Genomic DNA, 25,392 nt, shown 5'->3' on the forward strand with positions numbered 1-25,392 from the left:
AGTGGTAGGTTTGAGTCGGCAATCTAGCCACTCGCACCCATGCAAATCAAAGGATCGCCCTCAAAGGTAAGAGTTCCTAACTCACTTAGGATTAAGGTCATGTTATCTATGGTCATTGATAACGGGCAGAAATGCACGTTATCATAGTACTAAGTTCTTAAACAATGTTGGATTGTGTTGATGAAATATGTTAAATTGCGTCCATTAAGCATAAATTCTATAATATTGCAGTTGTATGCGTCCAACGCATTAGAGCAGTTGATCTTTACATTTTTGTGTAGAATATGCATTAACGCAATGTAGAGATTGCAATCATAGGAATACATTGGTTGAGCGCAACCTCATCGCAGGACTTTGTGATGATCGTGCTCGCAAACATTCTCCCAAGAAGAATCACCGCAACTTGGTCAGCGCAACATGGCGGGCGCATCCGGGTGAAAGGATAATTAAGAGCGATGGGATAGAAAGCTGACAGTAGTCGGATCCAAATTAAGTTGACAGCCGATAACGGTCACGAAGTACATTCAACTTTATCGGTGACAATTATCTGGCGCATCAGTAAGGAATTAAAGCTGTCCCATCTGTACAACCGAGAGAGAGAAACCGCCTTTCACCATGGAAACTCTATAAATACCAAGTGCATTCTTCAGAAAAGGGGTCAAGTAGTCGATTACTTCATCACTTTACAAGTTCACGCCTCTGTCCATAGTTTCTTTCATTTTAAGGCGGATGTGAGGAAGAAAGTTTGCTGGTAGATCGTTCTGTAAGCTTGGGAGAGCGTCGGAAGCTTCAAAGACAGGGAGAGGGTCGACGCCTGCAGAAGCAGGAATATCTTTAGGCTAGAATGGAGATTCCAGTGTAAAAAAAGCCTCGGTCAGCAAGGAATTGCTACCAGGCTCTGTACCCTAAACCTCCATTGGAATTTTGTACTTAACGTATTTATAAGAATGAAATTTCTTTCTCTATATCTATCCACTCTGTGATTCACACATGAGTAGCTAAATTAGTTGAATGGGTTGAGAAGCATTTAGCTAGCACAACTAGGGAATCTTCATTCTTTACGGTTATCTTGTTTCTGTATGCTTCATTCGTCCTTTAGGGATACTCGGGAGGGTAGTCTAAGGACAGGATCTAGACTTGGGAAGGTCAGGTCAGAATCTAGGTTTGGAAGAACCAGATTAGAATGCATAAACGAGAGATAGGTGCTTAGGAATGAATACTATTTGTTATTAACGCATCGCATGCATCTTAGCCATAAGATATGATTGTATGCGGTCACCTTGCTTTCATGCATTTTGCATCAACGCATAGGACAAGAGTAAAGAATTAAGGATAAGCTCTATGGACATTTTGCATTCAACACATGCATCCTAGACTTAGGAGCATCGCATTTACATTGGAAAATGACTTACTGTGCATGGTAGTAATATGATCGCATGGTCAGACGCATTCCCAAGTAACGCTAGCTAAAGATCTTCTCAACCCCTTCATCGCATACTCATTGCATCTATCAACGCAACTTTCGTTTCTCAAATCCGCCACATTTATTCATTTCTTTTTAATCAATGCAATCAACAACCAAACACTTTATTTATTTTCTCGGTTACCGCAAAGTTTTCATATAAAAAAATCATCAATGCAATCTATTTTCACAAGTCCCTGTGTTCGACCCTGGACTTACTAGGAAACTCAGAGGAATTTACACTTGAATTCCGCTGGGGAAACTTGAGTGCACAACGCAATCCATCAATGCATATCATCCATATTCCCATTTAATAAAATAACACATCAAGTTTTTGGCGTCGTTGCTGGGGACTTCGGCAAAATAGTTTGTTAACGGTAATTTTTTTTTTTGATTTCTTTGCAGGAATCTCAATCTCTGGTCAATTACAACCCAGAGATTGAGAAGACTTTTAGACGAAGATTGAGAGACCGCCAACAACAACCACAATCTGATAAAGAAAAGATGGCGGAGCAGCCTGAAGGAGGAGCACCAAATGATAATAATGTCATGGCGAATCCGATTATGTTGGTAAACGATCGCAATAGGCCCATTAGGGACTATGCATCACCAAACCTCTATGATTTCTCTCCAAGAATCATGAGACCTGCCCTCGACGGAAGCAGATTTGAGATGAAACCGGTGATGCTGCAGATGATCCAGACTGCAGGTCAATTCGGAGGAAGGCGTGGCGAGGACTCGCATGGCCACCTCCGAAGTTTTATTGAAATCTGCAATACTTTTATGTTCCTGAACATCTCTACTGAAGAAGTTTGACTAAGTTGTTCCCATTTTCTCTCTGTGATCAGGCTAGGAAATGGGCTTATTCGCTCGAACTAGGAGAGATTACTTCTTGGAAGCAGGTAGTGGAGAAATTCATGAAAACAGTATTTTTCCACCTACGAAGAACGCAAGACGAAAAAAGCTTATTACAAATTTTGAACAAGATATGGACGAATCGCTCAGCAATGCTTAGGCGAGGTTTAAAAGGTTGGTCTGAGATTGTCCACATAATGGGCTACCAGACTGTCATCAAATGGAAATTTTCTATCACGGTTTGAATCCCGCTTCGAAGACTGCTGCCAATACGGCAGTCGCTGGTGGTCTGCTTGAAAAAACTTACGATGAGGCGAAGAATATCCTAGACCGCATCTCCAAGAACCATGAAGACTGGAAGGAGAGTGACAAGAGATTAAGACTTAAAGATTCTAACGCAAATAATGGTGCTATTGTTTCATTACAAAAACAAATGACCGCAATGATGAATTTGATTCAAGGAATGGTGATCAGCAGCCCAACACCGCAAGGTGGGCAAATCAATGCAATCAGTCAAAACACCGCAAGATGTATGACTTGCAGTGATGGGCATGCGATGGAAGATTGCCCGAAAAATCCACAGTCTGTATATTTTGTAAAGAATAACCCCTTTTCAAACACTTACAACCCTGGGTGGAGAAACTACCCCAATTTTTCTTGGAAGAATCAACAACAAAATTTTCAACCTGTGGCGCAAAAAGAAAGGCCACCAAGATTCTTCCAACGCAACAACGGTCAATAGAGCAATCAAGCAAGTAGCTCACAACAACCACCACAATCCTCTTCTCTGGAGAGCCTGTTGAAGCAATATATAGAGAAAAACGAGACAATGCTTCAAAGTCTGGCTACGTCCATCCACAACCTTGAATTGCAAATGGGCCAGATTGCGAGTGAGCTGAAAAGTAGACCGCAAGGGGCGTTGCCAAGCTCTACCAAACTTCCACGCAATCTAGGGGGATCAGGTAAGGAGCAATGTCAGGTTGTGACATTGCGCACTGGGAAGACTGTGGAGGGAGAAAAGAAGGAGCATAGTAGAATAACTTCCATCACAACTGAGCCTGAGATTGCGGTAACGCAAGAAGAAGAAAGAGAAATTGACGTAGTGAAACCTGAGGTTGCGTCGACCTCAAAGTCAAATGAAATGGGAACCGTGGAAGTCCAATTACCACCTTTCCCTCTGAGATTGCGGTAACGCAAGAAGAAGAAAGAGAAATTGACGTAGTGAAACCTGAGGTTGCGTCGACCTCAAAGTCAAATGAAACGGGAACCGTAAATGTCCAGTTACAACCTTTCCCTCAGAGGCTAAGAAAGAATAAAAACGAAGAGGTGCAGTTCGAATGCTTCTTATCTATGTTAAAGCAATTACATGTTAACATTCCTTTCAGTGAAGCGATTAAGGAAATGCCTGCCTATGCCAAGTTTTTGACGGACATGGTAACTAAGAAAAGAGGCACTGAAAAATTTTCCATGGTGGCATTAACGCAAAGTTCCAAATCCATTATCCCACCGAAGATGAGCGATCCTAGGAGCTTCACTATTCCTTGCTCCATAGGAGGACTCTATATTGGGCAAGTCTTGTATGACTTGGGGGCTAGCATAAATTTGATGTCGCTGTCAATTTTTAGACAATTAAATGTGGGGAAACTCGTGCCCACATCAGTGACTCTCCAATTGGCTGACAGGTCTCTGGTTCATCCAGAAGGTAAGGTGAAGGATATGCTGATCACGATTGATAAATTTATTTTGCCAGCTGACTTCATCATCCTAGATTATGAGGCCGACAAAGATGTGCCCATCATTTTGGGGGCGACCTTTCCTATCAACGAGTCGTGCCTCAAAATTTATGTGCACAAGGGAGAAATCACTTTGAACATAAATGGACAGAAGCTCAAATTTAACATAATTCGTGCCATGAAATTCCTGGATGAGGAAGACCTACAAGATTCTGACGAAGACCTGAATTTGATTGAAGAAGAAAAGTTATGATGAAGAGTGTGAAGAAGAGAATGTCAATGCATCCGTTGTTGCCTTGCAATGCGATTGCAACAAAAACAAACAAAGAAGAAGAAATGATCGCAACGCAAGAAGAAGAGCCGACGAATAGAAGAAAACAACGCAACCTTCCTTAGTGGAGCCACCAAACTTGAACTAAAGACCCTACCAACCCATTTGAAGTAGGCATTTCTGGGGCAGAATAAAAGCTGCCAGTGATAATTTCCTCTGCGCTCAACGAAGAGCAAGAGAATGCATTGATGAGACAATTTTCAAAAAACATATGCGAGCCATTGGCTGGATGCTCGCTGACATCCAAGGAATTAGCCTCGCGTACTGCATGCACCAAATTCGTCTTGAGGAAGACCACAAAGCAAACAATTGAAAATCAACGCAGACTCAACCCTGCGATGAAGGAGGTCGTCAAGAAGAAGATTATCAAATGGCTAGATGCGGCATTATCTTATCCCATTGCAGATAGCACGTTGGGTTAGCCCCTTGCAATGTGTGCGAAGAAGGGCGGAATGACGGTAGTCCCAAATGAAAACAATGAATTAATATCGCAAAAGAACCATCACTAGATGGCGCATATTTATTGACTACCACAAATTGAATGCGGCCACAAAGAAAGATCACTTCCCTTTACCATTCATTGATCAAATGCTAGACAGACTACATCATTTCCCATAAGTGAATGATTTTTACTGCTTCTTGGATGGGTATGCCGGATATAATCAAATCATGATAGCTCCTGAAGATCAAGACAAGACCACATTCACCTGCCCATATGGGACATTCGTTTTTCGTCGTATGCTGTTTGGCCTCTGCAATGCACCAACACGTTCCAAAGGTGCATGATGGCGATCTTTTCAGATTATCTCGAGGACTCTGTGGAAATATTTATGGATGACTTCTCCGTTTATGGGAACACTTATGAAGTTTGCTTAGCCATTTCATGGTTAAGGAGGGTATAGTGTTGGGACATAAAATCTCCCAGGAAGGGTTGGAGGTGGACAAAGCAAAGATTGAAGCAATTAAAAAACTCCCACCTCCAACCAGCGTGAAGGCTGTGCGAAGCTTCTTGGGACACACTGGATTTTACAGACGATTCGTCAAGGACTTTTCTAAAATTGCACGACCACTGAGTGCATTGTTAGAGGCGGACAGGAAATTTGAGTTTGACAACAACTGCCTCAACGCATTCAGAGTATTAAAAGATGCGCTGATTATCGTGCCCGTACTAATTGCGCCGGATTGGACAATGCCATTTGAAATCATGTGCGACGCAAAAAGGTATGCGATGGGGGCTGCATTAGCGCAAAAGAGGAAAACTATTTTGCGCCCCATCGCATATGCGAGTAAAACTCTAAACCCTGCTTAAATAAATTATACCACCACTGAGAAAGAACTCCTGGCTGTGATTTTTGCGTTGGAGAAATTCAGGGCATATCTGTTGAGAACCAAGGTATTCATTCACACTGATTACTCAATGTAACGGTAAAAATTAATTCCTTATTATGCATGCACTGTGATGATAGATAATGTGCTACAAGTTCATGTCCCCGACAACGGTGCCATAAACTTGATGACATAATTTTAGTCTTTATCTTTAAGCATGTGGACAAATATGAATGTGATGAATGAATAATTCTTTTGCAATAAAGACAATTTTATGCGATACTACGTCTAAATATATACGTTGTTAATGATATGCTCGTAGTATGCGATGTAGTTGTGCATGTCACAAGTTTCCTTGCGCTGAAACCAAGTATAATTCCAACGCAAGTTTCTCAGAATAATCCAAGGTTAAACACAGGGATTGTTTTCGTTAATGCGTTACTTTTGTGATACATGCGACCAGTTTAACAATGAATAAAGAATTGGGTTTATACAAGAATATAAATTGCGATGAAATAAAATTGTGTTGATAAAATAAAGTTGCGTTGATAAAATAAAATCCTAAACTAATATGATACAAGATACAAGATACATGATACACGATACTGAGGTCGAGAACTGACTGCAAAGTTGTACAAAGATTCGATGTATGCGATGGCAAGTCTTTATGAATGAAGCAGAAAGAGGAAGAGCAAATAGTAAAAACAACGCAAGTTTGCCAATTGCGTTAAAGATATAACTAAGGTTCTGCTTTCCCTTGGTATACACCTCTCAGTGATTGGCCGCGTTCCCCTATCTCTATGGTGAAACAGGGATGAACGTGATGAATGCAAGGTTGTTTCCATCTCTGAAAATACTTCTTGCTTTAGTTAACGCATTCTTCCAACCCTCTCTTGATAGGCGGAATAACATCTTCACTTATGCTCTCACAGGTGAAGATGTCGTCGAGCATGCTTTAGCTAAACTTAATTATTTCCTTAACACAAATTAACTTACTCACTTAATTCTTGCTATTTACCCATGGGATTAAGAATACATCATGGAGAAAATGGATTATGGATGTACGGAAAGAGACAGTGAGATGACAATGGAAATTATCATAACATTTAATATAAAATTAAGCGTCTGATACATATTGTGAATGGAAGAGTAAAGAAGATGAATACAGATGATGAAATAGAGATTAGAAACAAATATAGAAAGAGTGTCAACGTCTTGACACAGATCCTGAATGGAGGTTGTGCTTGCCGACGTGTGGAAGTAGAGGAAAGGAAAGCTTCCCTCTCAGGCTTGCTTTCCTGGTAGAATTGACCTTCGCACAGAGCTTCAGCTACAGGGATTGGAAGGATTCTCTGCTCGGAGACTCACCTCTCGGCCTTGTCTCGTGGTTCACTCGGATCTACTCTATAAGTCGCTTCAGACCAGTCTCTCTCTTAGAATCAGTATATGAACGTCTCTATGTATACATGTATATCTTTTAGTGAATTTGCATAAGCTATTTATAGGCGAAGCTTGGCTCTTTGACTTTGTGGTCCCCACTGTATGATTATGGTAGTTCCTGAAATGGTGGAGTGAATATTCCTTCTGTTATGCAATCAACCAGTCAGAAATGCACAACTGAAAGCTGTACACTTGTCAGAATCCTCCGCAAATGCGTTGCTCTTTACATCTTCGATCTATCGTCGCATGCGGTGTTATTTTTTATTACCGCATGCGGTTGAAATTGCGTTGATCGCTAGAGCTCTTGATCGATTGTCGCATGCGCCGTCATTGCATTGATCATCTCTTCATTCTCGATTGATGGACGCAATGCGACGTAGATGCGTTGTTTATTTTATCTTTGAGCCATGAACGCATGCGGTGACTGATTTCCTGCAAACAGAAATTGAAACATTCTATTCTACCATCGCAATGGTGTTAGTGGGTGTATTGATGATAATTTATAATTTTTGCATTTCTTAGCCAATTTCTATACTATTGATGCAACTTTTCTTTCTTTGTGCCGCAATATCTAAATAAAACAACATAAATAACTTGTATTTTTACAAGTTATCACACCCCCAAATTTAGATCTATGCTTGTCCTCAAGCATATCTTCAACTAAGGCAATATCATTCAGTTCTTATCCTTATTCTGCGTTGATTGGTTGCTCCGAATGCTCCACCTAGGCAACATTACTTAACAACGCAATTTTCTTCTATCCTTAATAATTCGTAGACAGGCCATACTTTATTCTTTTATACAACAAATCTCTATTCAAAAATTCCCTTCTTGTTTTGGAAAGAATGTTTACCTCTTCATGCAAAAAACAACTTGGTGCGTTTGTATGCAGTGGTCTAGTTTGTGTCGTTCTATTAGAGATTGTTGATTATGGTTACACCCTTCATTTTGGCTTGCTCCCATGGGTGTCATGCGAACATCCAACTATGGTTATGTGCCAATCTCAACTTCAACTCTTGATTTTCAACTAAGTTTAACTGTTGCTGGTCAGAGGAGTTGTCCCTTATATTCTTATTTTTTTCTTCTCATTTTTTTCTTTCATATTGCGTCGATCTTGGAAAACCACCTTCGTTTTGGCTTGCTCCCACGGGTGTCATGCGAACATCCAACTACGAGCAGATTCCTTTCATGACTCAGATTGGGATTGTTTTGGAATTTCCCTTGCGCTGACATTGGAGTTTGTATGATTTTTTTTTGACAATGAACGCATTGTCTTAATGACTGCATCCACTTGATCACATCTGCTCAGACCTTTCCCACCCCCAAATTTAGAGATGCGCAAGGTCCTCATTACGTTGTTTTGGATAGAATAGACAAACACTTAGTCAAAATTTTGAAAAGAAGGTTTGAGTAGAGTCTTGAAGGATAAAAGGTAAAGTAGTGCTGTTGTTACAAATTATCTAAGTGTTAATCAGAAAATACAAAGTGTGGGAAATGTTGCTGAGGGTATGCACATAACTCATCATGGCAGCACACTGAATAACGCAAAATAAAAGATAAAGAACTGAACGATAATTGAAAAAGGATGATAAATAAGAGGCTAACGCATACGGAAAGAATTGTTACTTAGTTGTATTAAAAATTACCCAAGTATACAAAGAATTACAAATAACGCAATACAAAATTTGAGCATGTACAAAGAATCAAGTAATTGTTTCTATACATCGAAGTAACGAATGAAATTTATCCTTTGTATTTGATTCAGAGGAATGCAAAATTAAAGATTAACACTACGCCTCCATTAACGCAAATGCATATTTGTAGAGGACGGGCAACAATGCATGTATCATCGCAACACACCCCTCAACTTAGTGCATTTCTGGAGGATGGGTGCACGGTATTTCTACTGGCGTAACACTACCTCAACATAGTGCGTTTTCGCTAAGGACGGGCGAAAAATACATACGAGCGCAACACACCCCTCAACACAATGCATTTGGGTTGGACGGACGCAAAGTGTATCTTGTTATCACAAGATGCACCCATCATCGCAATGCATACCAATCTTTATTTTTCTTTTTAATTCATCAAAAACGCAATCGATAAGACTTTGCGGTGTTCATCGATTTATTCAGTCATTCACAGAAATTTTAAGAACAGCGCTACTAATGCATAAAAGTAAAGAAATTAAACACGACATGGAAATACACAATTGAATTAAATTGAAAGTAAACACGTAAAGCAGTAAAGGCTAATTCTAATAAGCAGTAAATAACACAATTAAAAAAAAATCAGTAAATGAAAGCTGTAAAGAAAGCACTTAAACATAGATATAGGGATGCTAATTGAAAGAATTTTTGGAGTTACGGCATACACACGCAAGTGGTCAATCTTGCTTGCCTAAGTCAATGGTCTCCATGCGTCGTTCCACATCACCCCCATAGTAGGGCTTAATTCGTTGACCATTGACTTTCAATGCGTTGCTCCCATCTTCAGTTGTTAGCTCCACTACACATGGGGAAAGATAGTCTTGATGCGGAATGGCCCAGATCAGCGGGACTTCAACTTCCCTGGAAACAATCGCAAACGCGCGTTAAACAGAAGTACCTATTGACCTTCGAAGAATGTCTGGTTGCTTACGCGGTCATCATGCCACTTTTTGGTTCTCTTCTTATAGAGCTTGGCATTTTCGTAGGCATTCATTCGCCACTCGACCAGCTTATTCAACTGCAATTTCTGGACTTTCCCCGCGCTTGCTAGATGAAAGTTCAGCTTTTTGCTTGCCTACATTGCCTTGTGTTCCAACTCGAGAGGTAGATGACAAGCTTTTTCAAAGACCATAACATATGGGGACATGCCTATTGGAGTTTTGAAGGCAGTCCTATATGCCCAGAATGCTTCATCAAGCTTGGGTGACCAATCCTTCCTAGAGGTACTGACTACCTTCTCTAAGATGGTCTTGATCTCTCTGTTAGAAATTTCTGCCTGCCCATTGGTTTGTGGGTGATAGGCGGTTGCAACTCTGTGGCTGACATTAAACTTGGTCAACAGGTTGGTAATGATGCGGTTGATGAAGTATGAGCCTTCATCGCTGATTAAGGCACGAGGCGTTCCATATCGAGTAAAGATATTCTTCTTGAGAAATTTTGCCACTGTGGCCGCATCGTTCTTAGCACATGCGATAGCCTCAACCCACTTTGATACATTGTAAACCGCAACCAGAATGTATTGATGACCTTCTGAAGGCGGAAATGGGCCCATAAAGTGATTCCCCATACATCAAATAATTTGATTTCCAAGATTAAAGTCAAGGGCATTTCATTTCTTCTAGACATGTTCCCTATTCTCTGGCATCTATCACACCACACAACATGAGCATGGGCATCCTTGAATAGTATTGGCAAAAAATAGCCACTTTGTAGGACTTTTGCAGCAATTACTATACAATGATGCACACATGAGTACTATTGTCATTTTGTACTTAACGTATTTATAAGAATGGAATTTCTTTCTCTGTATCTGTTCACTCTCTGTGATTCACGCATGAGTAACTAAATTAGTTGAATGGGTTGAGAAACATTTAGCTAGCACAACTAGGGAATCTTCATTCTTTGCAGTTATCTTGTTTCTGTATGCTTCATTCATCCTTTAGGGATACTCGGGAGGGTAGTCTAAGGACATGATCTAGACTTGGGAAAGTCAGGTCAGAATCTAGGTTTAGAAGAATCAGATTAGAATGCATAAACGAGAGATAGGCACTTAGGAATGAGCACTATTTGTTATTAATGCATCGCATGCATCTTAGCGATAAGATATGATTGTATACAGTCACCTTGCTTTCATGCATTTTGTATCAATGCATAGGACAAGAGTAGAGACTTAAGGATAAGCTCTATGGACATTTTGCATTCAACACATGCATCCTAGACTTAGGAGCATCGCATTTACATTGGAAAATGACTTGCTGTGCATGGTAGTAATATGATCGCATGGTCTGATGCATTCCCAAGTAACTCTAGCTAAAGATCTTCTTAACTCGTTCATCGCATACTCATTGCATCTATCAATGCAACTTTTGTTTCTCAAATCCGCCGCATTTATTCATTTCTTTTTAATCAACGCAACCAACAACCAAACACTTTATTTATTTTCCCCCTTACCGCAAAGTTTTCATATAAAAAAAATCATCAATGCAATCTATTTTCACAAGTCCCTGTGTTTGACCCTGGACTTACCAGGAAACTCAGAGGAGTTTACACTTGAATTTCGCTAGGGAAACTTAAGTGCACAATGCAATCCATCAACGCATATCATCCATATTCCCATTTAATAAAATAACGCATCAGTCATCCTAGTGAAGTGAAGTCTCTGTCATGAATGACATTATATAACAAGACTATAACACTTCGTGGTCCGGTCTTATACAAACTTCTTTGTATAGGATGCCTCCACTCGCATGTATCCATATGAATGATCAAGATCAGACCATCTGTAGCACGTCACAACACTTATAACTATCTATAAAGCGGGCTGCATCCATAGTGTCATCAGGATAAGGTTTCTCTCCTATATCTATATACTACAGACCATTTTGGTTATCACTTAAAGCATGATCCACTTGTGTGTCTCCATATACATGCTTAAGTTACAATGAAAACCAGGGATCATAGTTTATTGGTTTGTGGTAAATGAAAATAAAACATCTCATGTTTCATAGACAACAATGAAGAAAATATCTCATATTATTACATCACAAGCGTTTGTTCAATACAAGTGTTTACAAACTACAGGATCCAATAAGAGTTTAGGGCATTAACCCCAACAATCTCCCACTTTTCCTAAAGTGAGTGGTGTACATAACAAGTACAAATCAATAAACTAGGACACTAAGGCCCAGTACAAAAATCTCCCACTTGCCCTAGTCTAGCTGCAGGCGGTCCTGTAGACCCATGCTCTAAAGGTGACCCTAAAAAACTGTAACCGTGAGAGCCTTCGTAAATGGGTCAGCAACGGTTTGCTCCAAAGCGATCTTCATGACCATCACGTCCCCTCGATGCACTATCCGCAGATGAGATGATACTTCTGCTCTATATGTTTACCACGCTTGTGACTCTTAGGCTCCCTGAAGTTTGCCATAACACCACTATTATCACAATAAAGGGTGTGTTGGGATTGGTGTCCTAATTCTCCCAGAGTCTCGTAGTTTGTAAATTGTACACATTGTTATAAATAAAATAAGAGTTATTTTATTTGGCATTTACTCATATCCAATAAACAAAGCTTCATGGTTATTGTATGTAAACTTAAGCATGTATATGAGATATACAAGTAGATCATGTCTTAATTGATAACCTAAAAAGGTCTGTAGTATAAGGATTAAGAAGGGATACCTGATCTTGGTGACACTACGGATACAACCTACTTTGTAGAGGTTTGGAAGTGTTGTAAACTACTACAGATGATAGATCTTGACCATTCATGTGGAGACATGCGAGCGGGGTTGTCCTATACAAAGAGTTTGTATAAGACCAGATCACGAGATGACTAGACTTTATATATAACACCGTTGATAATGGAGACTTACATCTCACCTAAACGACCATAGATGGCACAATCTCAATTCTGAGTGTTTTGGAAACTCCTGCCTTTGAGGGCGGTTCTTTGATTAGTATGGGTGAGAGTGGCCAGATTGCCAACTAAACAAGCCTACCTTTCTTGAAGATTTGTCTGATTTGGGAGCTGGGAACTTAGTTACACAAGATGGAATTCACTCCTTCCTCGAAGCAAGGGTAAGTAGATAGATTGCTCCCTTAATGGATGGTTATAGGTCTTGAACATAGTGGCCATTCTTTTTGGAAGAGAGGACTCAGTCATAATAGAACTATGACTTATGTTCATCAGTGGTATTTAAGGTGTTAGATGTAACTATAGAGGCATAATAGTTATTGACCCAACTGTACTTACGAGCAATCTATGAAGGGTTATCGCACTGTTGATTGGTTTATATGGACAAAAAATATATCTGTAGTAAGAAGAATGCAGTTGTCGGTCTTTAGTGAAGTGCTCGATATTTAACAGATGGTGGATCTCATGGCTAAAGAGTTTAGTCAGTTATTCACGTACCGTTGGAGCTTCAAGCTACAGGTCCATAAGGTCCCCTTGGTAGCTCAATGGATTCAAGTTGAGAATCAGTTCTTGGTGTTGATTTGAAATGTTCGAATTGACAAGAGGAAATTCGATTATATATGATATGATTGGTGTGATGTATGAGATACATCAAGTGGAGGATTAATGTAAATGAGATTTACATTAAGTACCATAAAACAGAAAAAGAGCTATGGTCTATATGTTTCATGAGATGAAATATTAAAACTATAGGTTATAAATATAATTTGGTAAGTTGGTTATCATATATATTTATAATAATATTAATTATTGGATAATTATCTATTTTTCTCTAATAACCAATTGAGTGGGAGGTTATTGGTGGTTTTATGGTAACAGTGAGATAAAAAGGAAAAATGTTTTTCTAAATTTGGTAGAGTTGCTATTTTCGAAAGGAACTCACGGTTTGTTGTCAAGTGAATTGGATTCACTAAACGATAGCTAAAAGAGAGACTAAACAATTGTGGAGTGTTACTATATGATAGTTCACTCAGCTGGTCGTAGCTAAACGATCGCGGGGCAGTTGCTATATGATAGATTGCCTTCTTCTAAACGATTGAGCATTTGTCTATACAATAGACATTTCTCATCTTCCACTTGCTCAATCGTCTACACGATTATTATTTCTCCAGTCGCTTCCTATAACCAAGTCTACATAGAGCCCACACTTCTGAATTCTCACATAAAAAATACCAAGGTAGCCATTGTGGTGGTGTCCTCACTCAACTCGACTGAGTTCGAGGTTTTGGAGGTCGTTCGTTGGGTTCATGATCTTGGAGATTGTTGAATTCGTGTTTGCTGATTGATCGTGCTGTGTTGTGGTTGTTGTGTCCGAGCGTACGTGTGTTGCTGTCTTGGAGACTGAACGTGCGTTCATGATCGAGGGAGTTTGAAGAATGAGTCTTCAAAGGTATGTATTTGTTATCCCTTGATCTTATTGTAAAACATGCTGTAATTTCGTATTGTTCATGACCTGTAAGTTTTCGTTTCTTGACTATAATTGTGTATGTTCAATATCGGATGGATCTTGGAACGATCATTCCATTGCTCATAAATCCTTATGTATGATTTCCTTCAGAGTGATGGACCTAGACATGTTTGGAACAACTTCTAGATCAGTCAGGAACTTTCTGAGCCAAACAACCTCCTTAGTAGCTTCACAAGCCGCTACATACTCGGCCTCCATCATGGAGTCGATGATGCACCCCTGCTTAGTGCTTCGCCACACTACAGCTCCTCTGTTAAGAGTGAACACTGAGCCTGAAGTGAATCTCCGTGAATCCTTATCAGTCTGAAAGTCAAAGTCCATGTATCTAGTAAGGATCAAATCCTTAGATCCATACATGAGCATGTAGTCCCTCGCTCTCCAAAGATACTTGAGGATATTCTTGACGGTGGTCTAGTGACCCTGTTCTAGATTAAACTGATATCTATTGACAATCCCCACAGCGTAGCAAATGTTTGGTCTAGTACACATCATCGCATACATCAAACTGCCAATGAAAGATGCATAGAGGACCTGTCTCATGTCCTAAACCTCTTAAGGTGTCTTAGGACACATTTCCTTAGACAATGTAACTCCATGCTTGAAAGGTAGTGGGCCCCTTTTGGAGTTCTACATCGAGTACTTGAGCAATATCTTGTCAATGTACGATGACTGAGACAACGTTAGCACTTTGTTCTTCCGATCTCGAAAGATCTTAATACTAAGAAAAAATTGAGCCTCTCCTAAATCTTTCATTTGGAATTGGGTCGCTACCTAGTTCTTAATTGATGTCAGTAGACCTACATTATTCCCAGTGAGTAGCATATCGTCTACATACAACACTAGGAAAACTACTGAACTGTTGATGATTTTCTTGTAGACACAAGGCTCATTAATGTTTTGGTTAAAGTCGTACAATTTGATCGCAATATCAAATCGAATGTTCCAAGATCGAGATGCCTGTTTTAGCCCATAAATGGACTGATTCAGTTTGCAAACCTTTTCCTCTTGATCTTGGGCTATGAATCCCTCGGACTGCATCATATAAATGGTCTCCTCAAGATTACCATTCATAAAGGCAGTCTTGACATCCATTTGCCATATCTCATAGTCATAATATGAGGCAATGGATGGGAGGATGTGGATAGACTTTAATATGGCAACAGGTGAGAAAGTCTCCTCAAAGTCGACTCTATCCATCTGGGTATAACCCTTTATCACAAGTCTAGCTTTGAAGTTTGTACCTTCCCATCAGTGATGACATGTAGATATGCATGTCATCTTAGGCCTTTTACTTAGAATTATGAAGTTTGTTAGGCAGAATATGCGTTGATCATGCTAGGAATTCATGAGAAAAAGAGTTTGCATCGATCAGCATGTCGAATCTCAGCTAACCCATTACTTTGCGTTAATTATGCGTTCAATGTTCTATTTTTGTAGCCAATGCAGGAAATGAACATAAACGCAGAAACCGGACCATCGCATAGACGACCGCATGTGGAGAAACACTCCACCGCAAGGCAAATGCATCGATCAACACATGATGTTGGCGGTAATTAGCTGTATGCATCCATCGCATGGGAGTTGCGCTCGTCAAAGCGAATGCAGTCATCGTGTAGAGTTTTGGTGTTAAGCGAATGCGGCCATTAAATGATTGCGACTATGCAACAATGCATTCTAATGGGATCAACACAAGGTTGGTGGAATGAACGCATCAACGCATCTACCTCGAGAAAATCCAAAGCTGATGCTGACATTTCACCTACGCGCCGTTGGTGGCAGAGGTTCAGAAAGGACTGACACGCCGAACGTCAGACTCAGAGTAGTCCAATTAATGCTATCGGTGGTCCAAACTCTATAAATAGAAGGCGATGAGCAAAATTCCAAGTGATCTGGAGATTGTCCCTCAACCGGGGATTTTCCCCGCGATCCAGACAAAATGCATGAGAAGATGGCTGAGAGTTCTTCACCTCCTTCATCCATTCCGAGTGACGACCGGAGCCTTTGACTGGAGTTAGATCTCAAGAGAGTCAGCTCCTCTGCCCATCCATGGCACCACCGGCAGTCTTGACGCACATCCGCTGATAACTTGTAGAAATACAAGTTATTTATGCTGCCTTATCTAGATATTGCGGCCAAAAGAGAAGGAATATGCGTCGATTGTATGAAAATTAGCTAAAAAAATACAATAATTATGAATTATCGCAAATACACCCACTAACATCATCAAGATGGTAGAAGAGGATATTTTTACTTTGTTTTGCAGGAAACCAAGTCACCGCTTGCGATCAAGGTTCAATGAGAAACTGAACAACGCATCTCTGTCACATTGCGCTTGTCAAACCAGAATGAAGAGACGATTAACGCAATGATAGCTCAATGCGATAGTTGATACAAAACTAAATTTCAACCGCATGTGGTAATAAAAACAACATCGCATGCGAGCAACCGATCGAAAGATGCAGCTGAGCAATGCAAACGCGGAGGATTGTGACACGTGTACAACTAACCGTTGTGTAGATTTGACGATCTGATTACATAACAAAAAGAATATTTATTCTTCCATCTTCGGAATTTCCATAACAAGAAGTGGGGTCACAAGCCAAGAGTTAAAGCTTTTCACCTATAAATATCCCCATAGAATTAAGAGAAGATATACTGGATATGGGTATACTTGATACGAGTATATTTGATACGAGGGCTAATTAATTAAGAGAAAGGCTGAGTTGAGTACTGATCGGAAGAAATTCGGGAAGAGAAGAGACAAGGTCGAGAGGTGAGTCTTAGTGCGATTTTGCTAGATCCCCACCGTGAAGCTCTATGCTTAGATCCCTGCTATCGGTTGAGCAAGCCTGAGAGGGAAGCTCATCCATCCGTTCACTCCATCCACGCTGGCAAGCAAATCTCCATCTAGATCGGCCTAAGATGTTGGCGCTTATTTGTATTTGTTCTAACTCTATTTCATCAAGTGTATTTCATCTTTTTAATCTCTTCATTCACAAATCATGTATCAGACGCTAAATAGTTTTATTGAATGTCTCGATCACTTCCACTTCCACTTTTCTGTCTATTTCCGTTCATCCATTAATCGTTTTCTCCATGAAGTTTTTCTTAATACCTTGGTAATTAATATGGATTAAACGAGTAACTTAATCTATGCTAAAGAGATAAATGCGTTTAGCTAAGGCATGCTAAATGACATCTTCACTTGTGAGAGCAGAAGTGAAGATGTCATTTTGATCTGTCGAGAGAAGGTTAGAAGAATGCATTAACTAAAGCGAGTAGTACTTCCAGAGATGGAAGCAACCTTACGTTCATTACGTTCATCCCTGTTTCACCACAGAGATGTGGGAACGTAGCCGATCACCGAGTGGTGTACGCCAAGGGAAAGCAGAACCGTACTTATACCTTTAACACAATTAAGGAACTTTCGATGTTTGTATTAATTATCTTCTTTGTTTCTACTTCACACATAAGGCTTATCACCGCATTACATAATCTTTGCATAATCTTCACAGCCAGCCTTGACCTCAGTATCTTGTATCATGAAACCTGTATCTTGTATCATCTTAGCTTAGATTTTCTTTATCGCAATTTACTTTAACGCAATTTATGTTATTATCGAATCTTTACCACTTACTTTACTTTATCGCATGTTTAATTACTTGTACACAAAATCTTTACTAATTTGAAAAAACCCTAGTCGCATATATCACAAACATAACACAATAACCTCAAACAGTCCCTGTGTTCGACCTCGGATCACACCGAGAAACTTGCGGTGAAATTATACTTGGTTTCAACGCAAGGAAACTTGTGACAATGCACAGCATACTACAAGAACATTCATTAATAACGCATATCTAGAAGTAGTATCACATATCATCGCATGAAATCTATGTCATCAAGTTTAAGACATGGACTTGCATTATACTAAAAATACGCGTTACAAGTTTATGGCGCCGTTGCTGAGGATTAGTTAACGGTTTATTGTTTGAGTGTGTTTGTGGTATTTGCAGGATAGATCTCGTTGTACTGGCTGTTCAACGCAGAAAGCAGCTTGACGATTTATGAGTACTGGTGTTGAACCAGAATTCGAAGCTGACCTTGGGATCGAGTGTACCTTTCGCGCACGGGCACATCAGAATCAGATAAGGCGAAAGAAAGCAGCAAGTATGGCAGATATAACGACAATGCGGTTCCCGTAGTAAATCGAGAGGCTGTTAGGCCAGCGCAGGATCCTATTTTCCTGACTGTTGATCGCAACATCCCCATGAGGAATTATGCGACACCCAACCTGTATGATTTTTCGCCTGGGATTTCGAGGCCTACTGTTGAGGAGAACGCAAGGTTCGAAATAAAGCTTGTCATGCTACAAATGATCCAAAATGCAGGGCAATTTGGGGGTATGCAAGGTGAAGACCCGCATGCCCACTTAACCAGCTTTATCGAAATGTGCGGCAACTTCTCACTACCTGGCGTAACCCCAGAGAGTATTAGACTGTATTTTTTCCCTTACACCTTGAGGGACGAAGCCAAGAGGTGGGCTCACTCACTGGAGTCGAACGAGATCACATCATGGGATCAACTGGTGGAGCGATTCATGAAGAAGTTCTTCCCATCGGCTGCCAACGCAAGGCGAAAAAAGGACGTGCTGAACTTTGAACAAATGGAGAATGAGACCCTGAGCACTGCCTGGATGCGATTTAGAAGATTGGTGAAAAACTGCTCGCATATCGGGATACCCGATTTCATTTTGATGGAAACCTTTTATAATGACCTGAATAGATCGATGCAGGTTGTTGCTGACGCCTCCGCGATAGGAGGTTTTATGGAAAAAACGTATACTGAGGCCAAGGTCATCCTTGATCGCATATCGCGGAACATGGATGACTGGATTGATGATGGCTATGGAAGCCGAGGCGCCGAAAGAAGAAAGAATGAAACTGCCATTGTCCCTGTGAAGGACAATGACCACATTGGCGCTCAGATGGCCGCGGTGACCTCGATTCTTCAATCGATGGCAATACAATCAAGGAGCCATCCCCCACAATCAGTGCAACTCGCTACGCCGGCTCAAGTGGCTGTAATAAGTTGCATTAATTGTGGAGGGGCTCATGTAGCAGAAATGTTGCCCATCGAATCTCTAGTAAGTATGCGGCCATCCAAAACAACCCTTCAGCAACACCTACAATCCTGGCTGGAGGAGCCATCCTAACTTCGAATGGGGAGGCAATCCTAACCGGGGGGACCAATCAACCATCAGAGTGGCAGTCGAGGAAATCCTTCTTTTCACCATAACTCAAACCAGGGGCAACCAAGGAAATCGCATAACCAGCAACCCTCATCATCAAACACCTCTAGAAGCTCATTGGAGGCCCTGTTGAAACAATATTATGGACAAAAATGACGTAGTAATGCAGGCGCGTTTCAATTCGAAACTTGGAGATCCAAGTGGACCAGCTGGCATCTGAGCTGAGAAATAGAGCACCAGGAATGTTGCCTAGCAACTCAAAAGCCCCAGGATCCAATGAAAAGGAGCAATGTCCCTAGGACATTGGGCAGGCAAGCCGGACCACCTGCAGAGATGTGGATTGCGCTCATTCAAAGAAACGCATCTTCCGGTCCATATTTCACATCTATGTTTAATGCTTTCTTTAAATTCCTGTCTTGTTGAATTCCTGAATTTTATCTTTACTTCTTCTTTTAATTCTTATCTTGACTTTATGAATTTAATTCTTCATTTATTCCTTTTGCATTAATTTTTATACCATCTTTAATTCTTTTAACTTTTCTGTAATTAATGCGTTGGTCCTTAATTAGTGAATGATTGAGAAATAAAGAGAAATTTATTGCTGCAAGTCATAGCAACTTGCGTTGATGAATAATAAAATAAAATAAATAAAATGAAACAATCAACATCTAGTATGCAAGGTGATGATGGACGCATCTTGAACCAAGAAAGACACGCTTTGTGTTCATCCAACTCAAAAGCATTGAAACCGAGGGGTGTGTTGCGCGCGTATATGTCCTTTGCCTGTCCTTGGATAAATGCACTATGTTGAGGTAGTGTTGCACTGGTAGCAATACCGTGCACCCGATCCTCCAGAAATGTGCTTAGTTAAGGGGTGTGTTGTGGGGATGCATGCGTTGTTGCCCGTCCTCTGCAAAGATGCACTTGCGTTGGTGAACACATTGCGTTAATCTTTACATTGCGTCCATTTGAATAAAAAATTAAAGAAAATTATTTTTGTCATTTGAGGAGTCCAATCATTTCATATCCCAAAGCAATAATGACTTTGCAGACGAAAGGACATTTTTCTGAAATTTCATAAATGAGGGAAGTTCGAGCGATGGGCCGTTTGAGTGTCTCGAGACCTGTCACCACGAAAATTGCGTTGGGCCCACTATGGCTCAACCTATAAATAGGAACCCTTCCCCGTTTGTGAACTCTTTACCTCATTTTGCATACTGAAAACCCTAGTGCCTAGCATACGAAGCTTTCTTCTTCCTCAAACCCTAGCGAATTTTTCAGTCCTCCCTAGCTTACCATCCATGGCTGACCAAGCTTCCTAACACTCTGCTTCACCCTCAATCCCTTCCTCTAACCAAATCGCCATTCGAAAGGTAGAATTCTTTGCTGCCAGTCGTAGACTTACTGTCCAACCCCACACCGCCCCAAGAATCATCGGTAGAACCTAGAGAAACCCCTTAGCCGTTAGACCTCCTCAGTTCAAGAGGGGGCACAACACTGAGAGCACACCAGTTCCAACACCTGCCGTCTCAACTGAGAGTGAGAAGAAGAGACGCGATGATACAGAGGTGTTTGGTAACATTTTGAGCAATCTGGAGCAAGGAGGGGAGCTCATCATGGAAGAAGGAAATCGCAGAAGAAGACTACAAGATGAGAAGATGTGCAGTAATAATGAGCTCGCAAGGCTCGAAGGGATAAGAAGCCGCGAAGAGGAACAACGTCTGTTGCTGGCCTCCGAATAGTTTGTAGAAGAGTTTGAGAGAGAAGGAAGAGAAGAAGAAGAGAAAGAGAAAAAGAAGAAGGAAGAAGAGAAGAAGAAGAAGCACGAAGTTAATAGAAGGCACTTACAAAAGAAGAAGGGTAAAGAACTCCAGAGCGAGAGAAGAAGGAACAATGCAAGGAACGAGAAAGAAAACAAAGGCAACAATCCCGCCTTGCGTTGGCCAAAAGAAAGGGCAAAGCGATCGTAGAAAGCAGCAAGCCCGCGTTGGCAAAGGCACGTCCATCCAGAAAGAAAGAAAATGACGACTTGTTGATGGAGATTGGCTTTTACCCTGTGCCAACGCCACTACCTAACCTCATCACGAGCGTGATCGTGGAGCATGGCTGGGACATATTTTGCCAGTGCCCAGCCATTGTTGTTCCAAAGGTAGTGCGTGACTTTTACCATAGACGGCTACATGGCACCAAGGACGTGGTGACCATAAAAGGGGAAGTGGTGCCTTTCAGCGCAAAGGACATCAATGAACTATACCAAATGAAGGATAACCCGGATGCACCGGGCCTGTCTCTTATACACATCTAGATGTGTATAAGAGACAGATCCTATAGAACAACAATTGGAAGATGCGCTGCGAGTATTAATGCAACCGGGCACTAAGTGGTCGGTTTCTTTAAAAGGCATCAAGACCCTGGCGTCCAAGACTCTGCTTCCAGAGGCAAGGCTTTGAGTTTATCTGGTTAAAAAGCGGTTGATCCCAACTTCTCATGACAAGACCACTTCACGGGATCGAGTCATGGCCGCATACTACATTGCACGCGGCATTCCAATCGATGTGAGCCGGTTGATCGCAAGTCAAATTCGAGGCTTTGTGGGGCACATTAGAGGACAATACTTCTTTCCATGGATTGTTTCAAGTCTGTGCCTGTCAGTGGGTGTAGGCATTGAGGAGGAACCCATGCAAGAAGTCCATGGCCTTATCAATATCAAAATCCTGAGGCTGCTCCTCAAAAACTTCCCGCATTCCCACCAATTTACTCACCTGCAGCTTCATCACCGCAACCTTCCATTCCACCGCCACATATTGATGACCCACATGATTTGGGTGAAGGCATCTCTGCCTAACCCCAAAACGATGCTGGCGAGACATCGCAGGCACACCTTCCATCCCCTCCTTGGCTGCAGAGTTAGCTGAAATGCGGTCCCTCTTCTCCCAACAACAACAACTCTTCGCTCAACAATAAGCCTTCTTTAACCAGAGGTTTGATGTGGTAATGGAGCAAATCGACGATATACAGCGTAGTGCTACTACGTCAAGGGAGGCGTTGATCAATATTCAGCGCAATATTTATAAAGTCCATCGCCACCAAAGACAGATTGCGGAGCGCAACCATGAGTACTTTAATTTTCTCACAACGTATCTTCATGGTCCCATGATGCCTCCGCATCTTAGGCAGCAATTGAATTTTGAAGAAGCTTCTTTAGTACCACCTTAAAATTCTCCTCCAGACCCTCATACTCCTCAACAATAATCTTTACATTTTTTTTGCAGCCATTCTATACTTTTATTCAATTCATTATTTAATTAAATTCTTTGATTCTTTGTATAGGCAACAATTTTTTTATTGCGTTAATTTTTAATTATTTGTATACTTTGTTAATAATCAATACAATTGAGTAAATATTCTCTTCTTTTTTCCTGTGCTTTTTTCTTTATCATCCTTTGTCAATATTTGTGATGTTATGATCTTTAGCTAGCGTTACTTGGGAATGCGTCAGACTATGCGATCATGTGACTACCATGCACAATAAGTCATTTTCCAATGTAAATGCGATGCTCCTAAATCTAAGACGCAAGTATTGCATGCAAAATGTCCATAGAGCTTATTCCTAAGTCTCTACTCTTTTCCTATGCGTTGATGCAAAATGCATGAAAGCAAGGTGACTGCATACAATCAAATCTTATTGCTAAGATGCATGCGATGCATTGATAACAAATAATGCTCATCCCTAAGCGCCTATCCCTCGTTTATGCATTCTAATCTGGTTTTCCCAAACCTAGATTCTGACCTGACCTTCCCAAGTCTAGATCCTGTCCTTAGACTACCCTCTTGAGTATCTCTAATAGACGAATGAAGCATACATAAACAAGATAACCACAAAGAATGAAGATTCCCTCGTTGTGCTAGCTAAATGCTTCTCAACCCATTCAACTAATTTAGCTACTCATGCGTGAATCACAGAGAGTGAACAGATATAGAGAAAGAAATTCCATTCTTATGAATAAGTTAAGTATAAAATGCTAATGGAAGTTAAGGTAGAGAGCATGGTAGAAATTCCTTGCTGATCGAGGCTTTTTACACTGGGATCTCTATTATGAACTAGAAATATTCCTGGTTCTGCAAGAGTCGGCCCTTTCTCTGTCTTGGAGCTTCTGGTGCTTTCCCAAGCTCGTCGGAATGATCTACTGGCACACCTTCTTCCTCGCATCCGCCTTAAAATGAAAGAAGACTATGGACAGAGACGCGAACTTGTAAAATAATGAAAATAATCGATTGCTTAACCCCTCATTTGAAGAATGTACATGGTATTTATAGGGTATCAAAGGTGAAAGGCGGCTCTCTCCTGGCTGTATAGATGGGACAGCTTTAATTTCCGACTGATACACCGGATAATTGTCACCGATAAAGCTGGACGTACTTTGTGACCGTTATCGGCTGTCAACTTAATTTGAATCTGACTGCCGTCAGCTTTCTGTCCCATCGATCTTAATTGTCCTTTCGTCCTGATGTGCCCACCATGTTGCAGTGATTCTTCTTGGGTGAATGTTTGCGAGCACGATCAATGCAAAGTCTTGCAGTGAAGTTGCACTCGACCGATGAATTCCTATGATCGCAATCTTTGCATTGCGTTAACGCATATTCTGCACAAAAAAATACAAAAACCAATAGTTCCAATGCACTGATGCATGCGACCGCAATATTATAGAATTTATGCTTAATGGACGTAATTTATCATTTTCATCAACGCAATCCAACATTGTTTAATAACTTAGCACTACGATAACGTGCATTTCTGCCCGTTATCAATAATCTACTTTGTTCAGTATAGCATTACTGACAAAAGGAAGGAAACTATCTGGCAACGAGTGTAGAATTATGCTAACTTGGCTGGCCTCATCGATGCGTGACCCATTCATCTCCACCACATTGAAGTGGACCATCATGTTCAGAACATGTTCACGAACAGATGTGCCTTCCTCCATTTTGGAGTTGAAGATGCATTTCAGAGCTTCATGCTTAAGCTGTCCAGATGGTTGTCCGAACATTCCTCGTAGGGACTCTACGATCTCACGCACTGAGACCATAGACTCATGCTTCTTGGCCAAAACATCGTTAAAACTAGCTAAGATATAAGCTCAGCCCTTCTCGTTCGCCTGTGCCATCGCTCATAAGCTACCGAACATTTTAATTGGCATTCTGAGTCGGAATAGGAGGACACTCCTCTGTAAGGATGAACCTTAAGTCATCGATGATCAAAATTGTAGTTACCGTGTGTTTCCAACTAGCGTAATTCTCGCTAGTCAATTTACCGGCGCTTGATAGAGCTAATGTGGCTGTAGCCATTTCTACGTTACTAAAAACAGAAAAAACTTAATGAGTCTATGCAATACCACTTTTAACACCAATTTTAGTTTTAGCAAAATAGTTTCCATGTACCCTAAGTGAAAAGACATCTCCTTCGCAATGATGCCCAGTGAGGCAGGACAAACGTCACTGGTGGAGTGATCAGATGCCCCTTCACTAGAATGAGACACTCTCAACCATTAGGCAGAAACAACTCTTGTAACTGACCCTAATAGTCACCATTTTTCGGTTCAGAACTGTTAACCTTTAATAATTCTACGTAAGTGTAACCCCTCATTTTTGGCCCTAGAGTCTCGCCCTAATGCGCCCACCGTAGGAAAAAAAGATTAGGACAAGAGACTAAAGCAACCTTATCCTATACAGGAGATCAGATAAAAAGTCATGCAAAACTGCCATCCTATAGGGGGACATTCGCAGGGTGCCTCAAGGCAATGCACAGAAACGTTATCCAACCTAATGAGAGAGATTGTAGGA

This window comes from Benincasa hispida, chromosome 5, assembly GCF_009727055.1.
Source record: "Benincasa hispida cultivar B227 chromosome 5, ASM972705v1, whole genome shotgun sequence".
Classification (NCBI taxonomy): domain Eukaryota; kingdom Viridiplantae; phylum Streptophyta; class Magnoliopsida; order Cucurbitales; family Cucurbitaceae; genus Benincasa; species Benincasa hispida.